A 12,938-nucleotide genomic window follows, 5' to 3' on the forward strand; every position below is an offset into this window, starting at 1 on the left:
ATTTTTTGCATTGCTCCAATGTCCAGGGAGGTTCAGTCCCAGAGAAGATCATTACAAGACTTCACAAGTCAGGTTCTTCTAAAGTATTAAAAAAAAATAAGTTTATAATCCCATGATATTGATTTGATGCATGATCCCATTTCTAAATTATCTCTTAATTTCTAGGCTAAGGGACAACAGACCAAAAACACCAGTTTAACTTGTCGCTTGCTGCTCTGAGGTAAGAACAAAATAAATGAATTTGTTAGTGTTGTTGAACCTGAGCCCAAAGTTGCTGGTAATGCAAATCAAAGAATGAAATTACCTGGGTGACGGAGTTTGGCCTGCTTCCCACCTGGTCAGTTTGATTACATCTAGGAAATGCTTAGAGGGATATGTTCCTAAGGTGGGCAAGTGGTACATCTTGGTGGTACATCTAGATGGGGCATCTTGGTCAGCATGGGCCAGTTGGGCTGAGGGGCCTGTATCCATGCTGCATGACTCTATGATTCTATCCCAGATGTTGTTTGAAGATACAAGGGCCCCAGAACAATGACAAATCTGCAAAGTGGACAAAAACAGTACTATTAAATAAAGGAGAGGAAATAAATCGATATTAACACTAGCAAATCAGGGCAACAAATGCTTTGATGAGAAAAATTTGAGGATTGTCAGAAAGTGTATTTTTCATCTGTGCCAGTTTATGACTTGGTTGCAGATCAGCTGATGAGTTCCAATTAACCTTTGACTTAGCGGTACTATGCTGAGACCTTTGTTTTGTGAATGTTTAGAAAAGGCAAAATAGGATTTTGTCCTTTATCGTAAGAGTAAGAGCATACAGAGTGCAAGAAGCTTTTCTGCAGAGCCTTGGTCAAAATCCATCTCGGATATGGCTTTCAGTTTGGGTACCACACACCATGAAAAATATATTGTCCTTGGAGAGCATCCAGCATTGATTCACAAGAACAACATTGGAGTTTTAAATGTTAAATTATGAATATGTTATTTAAATTGTGAAGGTAAGGTGCATTAATCTGCTGTGTGTTCCTTTGAATACTTGAGAGTTAAGGGTGAAAATAGTGATATGTTTAAAATGTTAAATTCATTTACGATAAAATTGTGGTCGAATTGAGAGCACAGAAACATAATGCAACAGATGTATTGTTGCTCAAAATAGCTGAGCAGCTGCCCCTGTGCAACACTGGTTGTTTCATGTTGTCTTTAACTGGGTGTCTGGTTGCCAGCAGTTCAGTGTGACCAAGTGCATTCTAGGAACTCTCCCACATGAAGCCCAATGCAATCATAGCACTGCAGTGTAGTTAAAAAATCTATACCTTGAAAGTCAATTTAATAATTAATTAACAAATAGATAAAATGGGTAATAACTAATTACTTTCTCCTGGGAGACAATCTCATTTATTTGAACGTGGCTTATCATGCTCATGGAGTGAATTCCCAGCCCAATAACTGGGAAGGTTGTACATTTGATTCCATAAGGAGTCCATCAGAACATCTCAAGCAGAAGGACAGAAAATCCCACCACTTGGGCTGATCTCACAGTGGGAATCAAGGATATGTCCTAAAGTTAATGCTGGCATCTCAATGGACTAATTTGCTCCATTCATTAAAATTAGGATATGCGTTTTCAGCAGCAACATCAGGTCTTAAAGAACGTAGAAATTCGGGGGAGAAGAAAAAAGACACAATATGCGGGAGTAGTTCAGTGGGTCAGGCAGCATCTCCGGAGAACATGCATACGTAACGTTTCAGATTGGGGCCTTTCTTAGAGGTGGAAGAGGACATGGGGAAGAGGAAAGAGAGAAATGGGCGTGCATCAAGGTGGGGCATGGAGAAAAGAGTGGGGGGTGGGCGGGGGGAGGTATTTGAAGGTTAGTCACGTAAAATTGGAGAATTCCATGTTCATACCATGATGTTGTAAGTCACCCAAGCGGAATATGAGGTACTGTTTTACCAGTTTGTGTGCGGCCTCATTCAGGCACTGGAGGAGGCCTAGGACAGAAACGTCAGTATGGGGATGGGAAGGTTAAAATAAGGAGAAACTGGTAGATCCAGCGGGCTTTGGCAGACCTAATGCATGTGTTCGGCAAAACAGTGTACTAGTTTATACTTGGGATAGACACAAAATGCTGGAGTAACTCAGCGGGCCAGGCAGCATCTCTGGAGAGAAGGAATGGGTGACGTTTTGGGTCGAGACGCTTCTACACTTTGGTCTTGCTGATGTAAAGGATGCCATGTTGGGGACATCAAATGCACTAGATAAGGTTAGAGAAGGTGCACAAGAACCTCTTTCTTATCTGAAAGGTTTGCTGGGGTCCCTGGATTGATGTAAGAGAAGAGATAAGAGGCCAAGTGTTCCATATCCTGTAGTTGTTGGGATCAGTACCTGGGATGGGGTGCATTGGTTGGAAGTGATTGGTGAACCAAGGAGTTGATGAAGGAGGAAAGGGGTGAGGATGGAAAGATGTGACTGAACTGGTGGTGGGATCACGTTGAAGGTGACGGAACTGTGGGAGAAATATGTTTGGTGTGGTGAAAACTAAGGGCCAGAAGAACTTTATTCTTGTTCCGTCTACAGAGGTGGTGGAGTGCATTCAAGAGAGAGTTAGACTTAGCTCTTAGGGCTAAAGGAATTAAGGGATATGGAGGAAAAAGCAGGAACTGGGTACTGATTTTAGATGATCAGCCATGATCATATTGAATGGTGGTGCTGGCTCGAAGGGCCGAATGGCCTACTCCTGCACATATTTTTCTATGTTTCCATAGTCCATTGTTAATGATGAGATTTCCAAGTACTTCGAAGTACGTGATAAAACAGGTCAAAGTCAACATGGTTTTATGAAGGGGAGATCTTGCCCGCCAAATCTGTTGGAACTCTTTGTCGAAGTAAATAGCAGTAAAGACGAAGGAGAGTCAATGGATGTTGTCTACCTGGATTTTCAGAAGGCCTTTGATAATGTGCCGCACCTGAGGCTGTTAAAGAAGATGAAAGCCCTGATATTAGTGGGAAGATACTAACATGGATAGAAGGTTGGCTGAATGGCAGAAGGCAAAGAGTGGAAATAAAGGAGGCTTTTAATAGTTGACTTCCAGTAACTAGCGGTATTCTGCAGAGGTCAGTGTTGGGGTCGCTACTCTTCCATGAATTACTGTATTTTGTCATTACCAGAAGAAACATTCACTTGCATGTGAACTATCTCAAGTGATTATCAGTTGTGAAATATTCACAAGTGGGAGGTAGATTTATTTTGTGCTCTGTTAAAAATTGCTCTGCTGTATTTTCTAACATGATTGTGAGAAGGATATTTTCTCCTACTACCAAGGTTTAAAATACGGTGAGTCTTAACAAAAATACAGTGAATCTTAATCTCATAAAATAACACATCTGGAGAGAATTTTCAATCAAAAGGTTCTGAACTTTCCCAAGCAAGAGGTTTATCTTTTGTCCATCATTACGTGTATTAAAGATTGATATTAGTAATTTTATTTACACAAAACATATTAGGGGACATGGGAATCTCTGTGAAATGTGCGGTACATGATTTGTTTTGAGTTTATTGAAGGGCAGATGACCATGTGACATAGAGCTTAAATGTTATGCATCCTTACATTCATCACTATGATTGTACAGCTTGGTGCCATTGGACTTGCAATTGTCAGTCCACACCACAGAAATATTTGAGAGACAATCAATTAATTTTAAATGGAATAATTACCATGTGTGTAATCACATTTGGCAACTTTTACATTGTAAGTTCCCCAAAACAGGAGAAAAGCCTTTGTATCAAGTCATTTGATGTCTTTACCTTGTTTTTTCCCCCCATTTTTGGCAGTTTGCTACACATCTATATATCATTGGGTAAAACTTCCCATTGATATATTCACTTCCTGTGGAGGCCTTTTTGTGAGATTTATTTACTGCATAGCAAAATGACCATTTTGAGTTACTGTAGGTGGACACAAAATGCTGGATTACTCAGCGGGACATTTTGAGTTACATTTTGAGTTACTGGATATTTGTTTAGTAACTAAAGATGAGTCATTGGAAAAATGGAGTTAGGACCAATCACAATACAAAATGTGCAAGCACAGATAAACGACAAGGAGGTTAAGACTGGCAAATGCTTCAAGCTTTTAGTCTTATTGCAGTTAACCATTGTAATTCTGGGGGTTTCAAGTCGTAGACACCTGGGCGCCTTTTCCTGGGAAAGGTTATAAATATCAACAGAAATGATCAAACAAAGGGCCAAATAATGGGAAGACTAGTTCAAGGATTTCCTTCTCTGGCTTATGAATGCAATAAGGAAAATACAGAGTGGAAGATACTCTTCTTCAGAATTATAAAGGTGAAATGCTGTTGTCTTGCAAAGTCTCCTGGTTGTGCTGGGCATTATTGCCTGTTAATTGAACCAGTCATAGAAGCAGAAGTGTTGCGACACCGATATATCATTCTTCACTGACATATTTCAGTTGCCACATTTCATGACAGGAGCCAGCATCTAAATATCTTTTGGAAAATGCTTTGTCACGTCATTTGGACCCTTATGGCCTTAAAAGGATAGGTGGATATGTACAAATACATTTTTCTGACAGAATTTTGCATCCAAGGTAACAATGTATGCCAGTAAAACAGCAAATCAAATTTATCATGATAAAGACTGTTGGAGATTGGTGGTCACAAGTTCAAGCAGTAGAGGATTTATCCACCATAGACCTTTGTTTCGTAGGATGTCAATTGAAGTAGAATTACTTAAGAACACAAATGACAGCAGGAATTATTTGCACTGTGATTACAACTTTCAAAAAGAGCATTTGGACTCCTTAATATTAAATATTTAATAATCTGCAGAAAAGATAAGAAGCAGCACATCTGGAAGGTGGCATTTCTGTCAGTGCAGCTCACCCTCAGCATTAATTTAAATTGTCAATCTAGATTATTGTTTTCCAGAATGGAACTTGAATCTTCCACCTTCTGATTTAGAGGTCAAATTGAATTGAAAACGTCAGGAGCTAGAATCTGAAACAAAAATAAAAATGTTGTCAGACCTCAGCAAGTCAAACAGCATCTGTGGAAAGATCACCAGTCATTCTTTAAGGTCAATCAGTAAGGATCATTGACCCAAAATTGTTTTCTCTGTCCACAGCATAACTGGCTGAGTTCTTTCACCATTACCATTTAATCAAAGTTGACATTGATTCTGGGATTGAGGATGGGTTTCATTGTGATCAGTCTTATATGATAAATTTGCACAAAACTCAGGTACCCTTGCTTTGGCTGGCACTGTTGTTGTGATGATGTTGAAATCTCAAAGGTTCCCTTTGGAGCATCAATTACCAACAGTTTTTGGCATAACAGCTCACAGCTTCAACAAGTATCGTCATTACCATCAGAACTATTGATACTTAGCTAGCCTATGCCAAGTACTCACTGACTGTAACAGTTCTCAACATAAATCAGGGCTGCCAACATTGGATGAGAGTTGAGAGTGAGAAATTGTGAGTCTTTTAACTTACACTTGAATGCAACATTTATGCTTTAAATTGGATTAGATATGAATAAGGTTAATTACATTCCAAATTACATTCCACAATAGAGCCAGGCTCTGATCAACAGGTTAAGCACATGAATGACCTTAGTATGTTCATGTATGGAAATCAGATTATAATTCATGCTGTTATGCATATATATAGAGAAAAACACAGAGAAACGAGGCAAGAGTCAGACTTCCATCACTGTTCTGCACAAGTAAAACATGATGTTAGGCCGCAGAGCAACCGGAGATACGATCTGGAAACAATCGCATCTCTGGCAATGCAGGAGATTGAAAAATGTTTCCCCCGACTCCCTCCCCCACCCCCCACATGAAGCAAACCAGAGAACACTAACACATACTTTTAAAACACAGTAAAAATAACAAAAAGATGAAAAGACGGTTGGAGCGTTTGCTATCGCTGATGGCGCCTCCCTTCGGGATAATACGGGTAACTACAACCCAGAGAGCCTTGCGTCAGTGATGGGGAATTTTTTAGTTTTTGGAAATATAGCTTGGAAAGAGACGCTTTAGCCCATCAAGTCCATGCCGACCATCAATCACCCGTACATTAGTTCTATGTTATCCGACTTTATTAGATACATGGATACATAGAAGATAGGTGCAGGAGTAGGCCATTCGGCCCTTCGAGTCAGCACAGCCATTCAATGTGATCATGGCTGATCATCCACAATCAGTACCCGTTCCTGCCTTCTCCCCATATCCCTTATTTCCACTAGCCCTAAGAGCTCTATCGAACACTCTTTTGAATGCATCCAGTGAATCGGCCTCCACTGCCTTCTGAGGCAGATACTTCCACAAATTCACAACTTTCTGGGTGAAAAAGTGTTCCTCATCTCTACATTTTGCATCCGACACACTTGAGACAATTAATAGAAGTCAATTAACCTACAAAAACCTGCACATCTTTGGAATGTGGGGGGAAACCGGAAGACCCGGAGAAAACACACATGGTCACAGGCACTTGTAGTCAGGATTGAGCCCTGGACTATGGCACTGTGAAACAACAACTCTACTGCTGCGCCACTATGCCATCCATCTTAATTTTAATTACTGGGGAGAGAGGATTTATGTATATTTGTAAACGCTGGGACAGATCAGAGATAGCTTGGAAGTTAATCTCCACAAGTGCAAAGTGTTGCCTTGTGCAAATGGGGGTATGATATGTACAGGAAAAGATTAGTCACAAATGAATGTTGATGAATAAAGGGACCTTGTTATTCAAGTCTCTAATTCCTTGAATGTGACAACACGGGTAGATAGGGTGGTGAAGAAGGAATATGGCTTGCCTTCATGGGTATAAAAAATGGTAGTTGAGACATTAGCGGGGTGAAGGGGCGGTGTGTGGAGGGGAGAAATACATAGGTCAGATGGGGCACAGGAGAGGGAAGGGGGTGGGGGGGGAGGGGGGAGTTCAAAAATTCCAGGAGCAGAATTAGGCCATTCGGCCAAACACTACTATACCATTCAATCATGGTTGATCTATCATTCCATCTCAACCACATTCTTCTGCCTTCTCCCTATAACCCATGACACCATTGCTAATCAAGAATCTGTCAATCACTGCCTTAAAAATATCACCTGCACCTCCTCCAACCTCATCTACTGCATCCGCTCACTGTTCCAGGTATTAACCTCTCGACATCGTCGAGACAAAGCGCAGGCTCTGCGATCGCTTCGCTGAACTTCTCTGCTTAGTCCATCTTAACCAACCTGACTGCCCGGTGGCTCAGCACTTCAACTCCCCCTCTCATTCCCAATCTGACCTTACTGCAAATTGGAGGAACAGTACCTCGCTTGGGTAATTTACACCCCAGCGGTATGAACATTGACTTCTCTAATTTTAGACAGCCCTTGCTTTCTCCCTCCTTCCCCTCCACCGTCCCAGTTCTCCCTCAAGTCCTACTGTCTCTGCCTACTTCCTTTCTTTTTCCCGCCCCTCCCCGACATCAGTCTGAAGAAAGGTCTCGACCCGAAACATCGCCAATTCCTTCTCTCCATAGATGCTGCCTCACCCGCTGAATTTCTCCAGCATTTTTTGTCTACCTTCGATTTTTCCAGCATCTGCAGTTCTTTCTTAAATATTTTGTCCACAGAAGTGGGAATGAGTTGGGGTATAAAGTATATAAAGGGTATATTGTCCTGATCCTAGCACATGATGAATCTTATAAGTTGTGATCTTCATCCACGAATGCATGAAAACATCTGTTTGTATGAAGAAAGTTCTGCGCTGTTCCTGAGTTTGTATATGCATCGCCTGTTTCTTAAGTGCATGTGCTGTGTATGTGTGTGTGTGTAATCCATTGCCCAATCTCTCTCACTCATTTTACAGTTAATTGAGATTTATAATGCTGCAACTGACATTGCCCCATTCACGTGAAACAAGCAGTAAAGACGGACTGAGCAGTGCTGAAGCTTTAACAAGGCGGCATTTGAAATGAATGCCTAATTAACAAGGGATGGTAATGTCCGCACTCTTTTTAGATGCTAATTGGGCATTATTAAGTCAAATTTCTGATGAAATAAACCCAGGAACCAACTGCTATTAATTGAGTGCTATTAAGTTTGCTATCAGCACCGCTGATCCAACAAGATCAACACACTTCAGCATATGGGAAACAATTTCAGACTGAGTGAATTAGATTGTTAAGGGAACTGCAACTGAGCTATTAGATTAGACTTTGCACAACGGCCAATCTCAAGAAGCAGATTCTTGTCGTCTGTCAAATTTAATTGTTGCCTTCACAATGATCGCCAATGTATCTCAAATGAATGAATGAATACGTTTATTGCTTCCCCAATGGTGGAATTAAGCTCTTTTATCGCACATGGGTAGAAACTATTTTTTAACCTACCGGTACGAGCCTTCAGAGACCTGAATCACCTCCCAGAGGGTAGCAGAGTGAAAAGGTGGTTGGCAGGGTGGGATGTGTCCTGCTTGATATTTGTGGCCTGGCGCAAGCATCGGGCCCTGTATATGTCATCCAAGGAGGGCAGTTGAACGTTTGTAATGCTCTGTGCAGTTTTTATAATTCCCTGCAGCGCCCTCCTCTCAGCCACAGTACAGCTAGCAAACCACACCAGGATTCCATAGGAGAGGATACTTTCCACGGCGCATCGGTAGAAGGACAGCAGCAGCGGCTGTGAGCGGTTTGCTCTCTGCAGAGACTTCAGGAAATACAGCCGCTGATGTGACTTCTTCACGAGAGTGATAGTGTTCATTTGCCATTTGAGGTCCTGGGAGGTGTTTATTCCCAGGAACTTAAAGCCAGTGACTCTCTCCACCATGTCTCCTTTGATGTATAAGGGAGCAGGTTCCTCTCTCCTCTTCCTCCTGAAGTCAACGACCAGTTCTTTTGTCCTTGATGGGTTGAGTACCAGGTTGTTTTTGGTACACCAGACAGTCAGTTTTTGGACTTCATCCCTGTAGGCAGACTCGTCGTTGTTGTTTATCAGTCCCACCACAGTCGTGTCGTCCGCAAACTTGATGATCCTGTTTGTACTGTGTGCTGGTATACAGTCATAAGTGTATATTGTATACAAGATGGGACTCAGCACACAACCTTGTGGTGCTCCTGTGCTGAGCGTCAGGACTGGGGAGTAATTGGACCCCATCCTGACAGTCTGTGGGCGGTCTGTTAAAAAGTCCTTAATCCATCTGCATATGTTTGCATTAACACCCAGATCAGACAGTTTGTCCACCATTCGGCTGGGGATGATGGTATTAAATGCAGAACTAAAATTTACAAATAACATCCTCACATTTGAGCCAGGACGCTCCAAATGTGTCAGTGCAGAATGTAGAGCTATGTTGATGGCATCCTCCATTGACCTATTAGCTCTATATGCAAACTGATGCTGATCCAGGGTGGATGGGAGTGAGGACTTAATGTGGGCCAGGACCAGCCGTTCAAAACACTTCATCACCGTTGAAGTGAGAGCAACAGGTCTATAGTCATTCAAGCTGGTAATGGATGTTTTTTTGGGTACAGGCACGATGGTAGCAGTCTTAAAGCATTTAGGGACAGTGCACGTTGACAGAGAGAGGTTGAAGATGTCGCTAAAAACCTCCGCTAACTGGTCTGCACAGTCCCACAATACTCTCCCTGGGATGCCATCTGGGCCAGCCGCCTTCCTGGGGTTGACCCTGCGGAGTGTTCTTCTGATGTCCTCCGTACTCACAGTGAGTGCCAGGTCGTCAGTGCTGGGTGCGGCTGCAGGTGCAAGCTCCGCCTCATTCAGCTCAAAACGGGCGAAAAAGTGGTTGAGCTCCTCAGCTAGCGAGTTGTTACTGCTGCTGATGATCGGCCCTCCCTTGCCCTTGTAGTTTGTGAGTTGCTGAATGCCCTGTCAGACACGCCGAGGGTCCCTCTCGTTAAAATACCCCTCTAACCTTCTTCCATAGGCTGTCTTTGCCTCGTACTACATTTTTATCATTTGCCTTTGATTTTATCATTGGCCTGTGAAGGCACAAACAATCTGCCAGATGTACTAGCGGCCAGAGGATCTAGGGTGACGGAGGAACTGAAGGAAATTCACATTAGGCAGGAAATGGTGTTGGGCAGACTGATGGGACTGAAAGCTGATAAATCCCTAGGGCCTGATAGTCTGCATCCCAGGGTATTTAAGGAAGTGGCTCTAGAAATCGTGGACGCATTGGTGATCATTTTCCAATGTTCTATAGATTCAGGATCAGTTCCTGTGGATTGGAGGGTAGCAAATGTTATCCCACTTTTTAAGATAGGCGGGAGAGAGAAAATAGGGAATTATAGATTAGGTTAGTATGACATCGGTGGTGGGGAAGATGCTGGAGTCAATTATAAAAGATGAAATAGCGGCACCTTTGGATAGCAGTAGCAGGATCGGTCCGAGTCAGCATGGATTTATGAAGGGGAAATCATGCTTGACTAATCTTCTGGAATTTTTTGAGGATGTAACCAGGATAATGGACAAGGGAGAGCCAGTGGATGTGGAGCACCTGAACTTTCAGAAAGCATTTGATAACGTCCCAGATAGGAGATTAGTGGGCAAAATTAGAGCAGATGGTATTGGGGGTAGGGTGCTGACATGGATAGACAATTGGTTGGCAGACAGGAAAAAATGGTAGGGATTAACTAGTCCCTTTCAGAATGGCAGGCAGTGACTTGTGGGGTACCGCAAGGCTCGGTGCTGGGACCGCAGCTATTTACAATTGACATTAATGATTTAGATGAAGGGATTAAAAGTAACATTAGCAAATTTGCAGATGACACAAAGCTGGGTGGCAGGGTGAACTGTGAGGACGATGCTATGAGGATGCAGGTTGGACATGTTGGTGAGTGGGCAGATGCATGGCAGATACAGTTTAATGTGGATAAATGTGAAGTTATCCACTTTGATGGCAAAAAGACAGGAAGGCAGATTATTCAGTATTTAGTATTTCTTTAATATCATTTTCACTGAGTATTCGCATACACAGAGGAAACGAAAAAACATTGCTCGATCAGTTTCCATTCAGTGTAGTTAATAAAAAAAAAGGATAAACACATAGAACTTTAAAAACAAATTAAAATTACCATGTCTAAAAACAGAAAGTAGGCCTAAAATTTACAATAGAATAAAAACAGACATTCCGACCGGCAGAGGCTTTTCAGTGGCTTTACTTTGACAGGTGCCTAACTGTCAAAGTATGGAGGAGGTTGAATGTGTTGCTGAGCGATATTTGGGGAAGGGACAAAGTCCGTTAATCAGTCTTATTGCCTGTGGGAAGAAGTAGTGGAGCATCCTGCTGTTTTTGCAGCTGATGCTCCTGTACCTCTTCCCAGATGGCAGAATAGAGAAGATGTGGTGTGATGGGTGGTAGGGGTCCTGGATGATGGAGATGGCTCTACTGATGCTCCGCTTCTTGTAGATCTCCAACAGGAAGGGAGTGGGGCACCAATGGTCCTGCTGGCGGTCTTCACTATCCTGTTGAGTTGATATTGTTCGTAAACCTTGCAGCTCCCGAACCAGGAAGTGATGCCGTAGGTCATTATGCTTTTGATTGTGCCCCTGTAGAAGGTTCTTATCTGAATTGTGTCAAGTTGGGAAAAGGGGAACTACAGCAAGATCTGGGGGGTCCTTGTTCATCAGTCACTGAAAGCAAGCATGCAGGTACAGCAGGCAGTGAAGAAAGCAAATGGCACTTTGGCCTTCATAACAAGAGGAGTTGAGTATAGGAACAAAGAGGTCCTTCTGCAGTTGTACAGGGCCCTAGTGAGACCTAGTGAGTATTGTGTGCAGTTTTTGTCCCCTAATTTGAGGAAGGACTTTCTTGCTATTGAGGGAGTGCAGGGTAGGTTCACGTGGTTAATTCCCGGGATGGCGGAACTGTCATATGTTGATAGAATGGAGCGGCTGGGCTTGTATACTCTGGAATTTAGAAGGATGAGAGGGTATCTTATTGAAACATAAGACTATTAGGGGTTTGGACACGTTAGAGGCAGGAAACATGTTCCCGATGTTGGGAGAGTCCAGAACCAGGGTCCACAGTTTTAGAATAAAGGGTAAGCCATTTAGAATGGAGATGAGGAAAAACTTTTTCACACAGAGAGTTGTGAAACTGTGGAATTGTCTGCCTCAGAAGGCAGTGGAGGACTATTCTCTGGAGGCTTTCAAGAGAGAGTTAGGTAGATCTCTTAAAGAGAGAGGAGTGAAGGGTTATGGGGAGAAGGCAGGTACGGGGTACTGATTGTGGATGATCAGCCATGATCATAGTGAGTGGGGTGCTGGCTCGAAGGGCCGAATGGCCTACTCTCCTACACCTATTGTCTATTGTCTAATGTGAGATGCACTGGCTGAGCTTAGCAGTTGTAGCATTGTACTGTCATAATGTCAAAGGCACATATAGCATGGAAACAGGCTCCTTAGTCCACTAAATCTGACCATCAAGTAGTCATTTACACTAATCCCATTTTATTCTCTCCATATCCCACAAACTCTTTCCTCTCCCAGACTCTGCCACTCACTTATGCACGTGCATAATTAACCTACTGCATATTTTTGAGATGTGAGAAGAAACCAAAATACTGAAAGGAAACTCATGGGGAACATGGAAACTCCACTGGAGGTCAGGAATGAACATGCATTGCTGAAGTTGTGAGGCTGTAGCTGTACCAGTAATACCATAGTCAGCTTCAGTGGATTAGGGTGAGTGGGAGGAGATGGTAAACAAATGAGTAATGGTTCTTGATATCTACCCAAGGACTTTTCTGCCAATAATAGATTCAGGAATCGGATTTGGTCTTTTCAGTGCATCCCTTCCAGTAAATAAATCTTCTTTATTAGAGTTAGGGCTTTCAGAAGTGAAATGAGGAAATAGTTTATCACATCAAGGGAAATGGGGGAAGGAATTTGTATTCCCAAAAGGCT

General features: G+C 42.6%; 1 protein-coding gene across 1 annotated transcript in view; it reads left to right on the forward strand.

Annotated features, from left to right (window-relative positions):
* The window catches only part of shank3a (SH3 and multiple ankyrin repeat domains 3a), a 530,257-nt gene that overhangs the window by 31,770 nt on the left and 485,549 nt on the right, over positions 1–12,938 (forward strand). Inside the window, exon 2 of the mRNA XM_055653270.1 lies at positions 166–220. The gene's annotated coding sequence lies outside the window, so the exon portion shown is untranslated. The remainder of the gene's footprint in view (positions 1–165; positions 221–12,938) is intronic.

Source organism: Leucoraja erinacea, chromosome 22, assembly GCF_028641065.1.
Source record: "Leucoraja erinacea ecotype New England chromosome 22, Leri_hhj_1, whole genome shotgun sequence".
Taxonomy (NCBI): Eukaryota; Metazoa; Chordata; class Chondrichthyes; order Rajiformes; family Rajidae; genus Leucoraja; species Leucoraja erinaceus.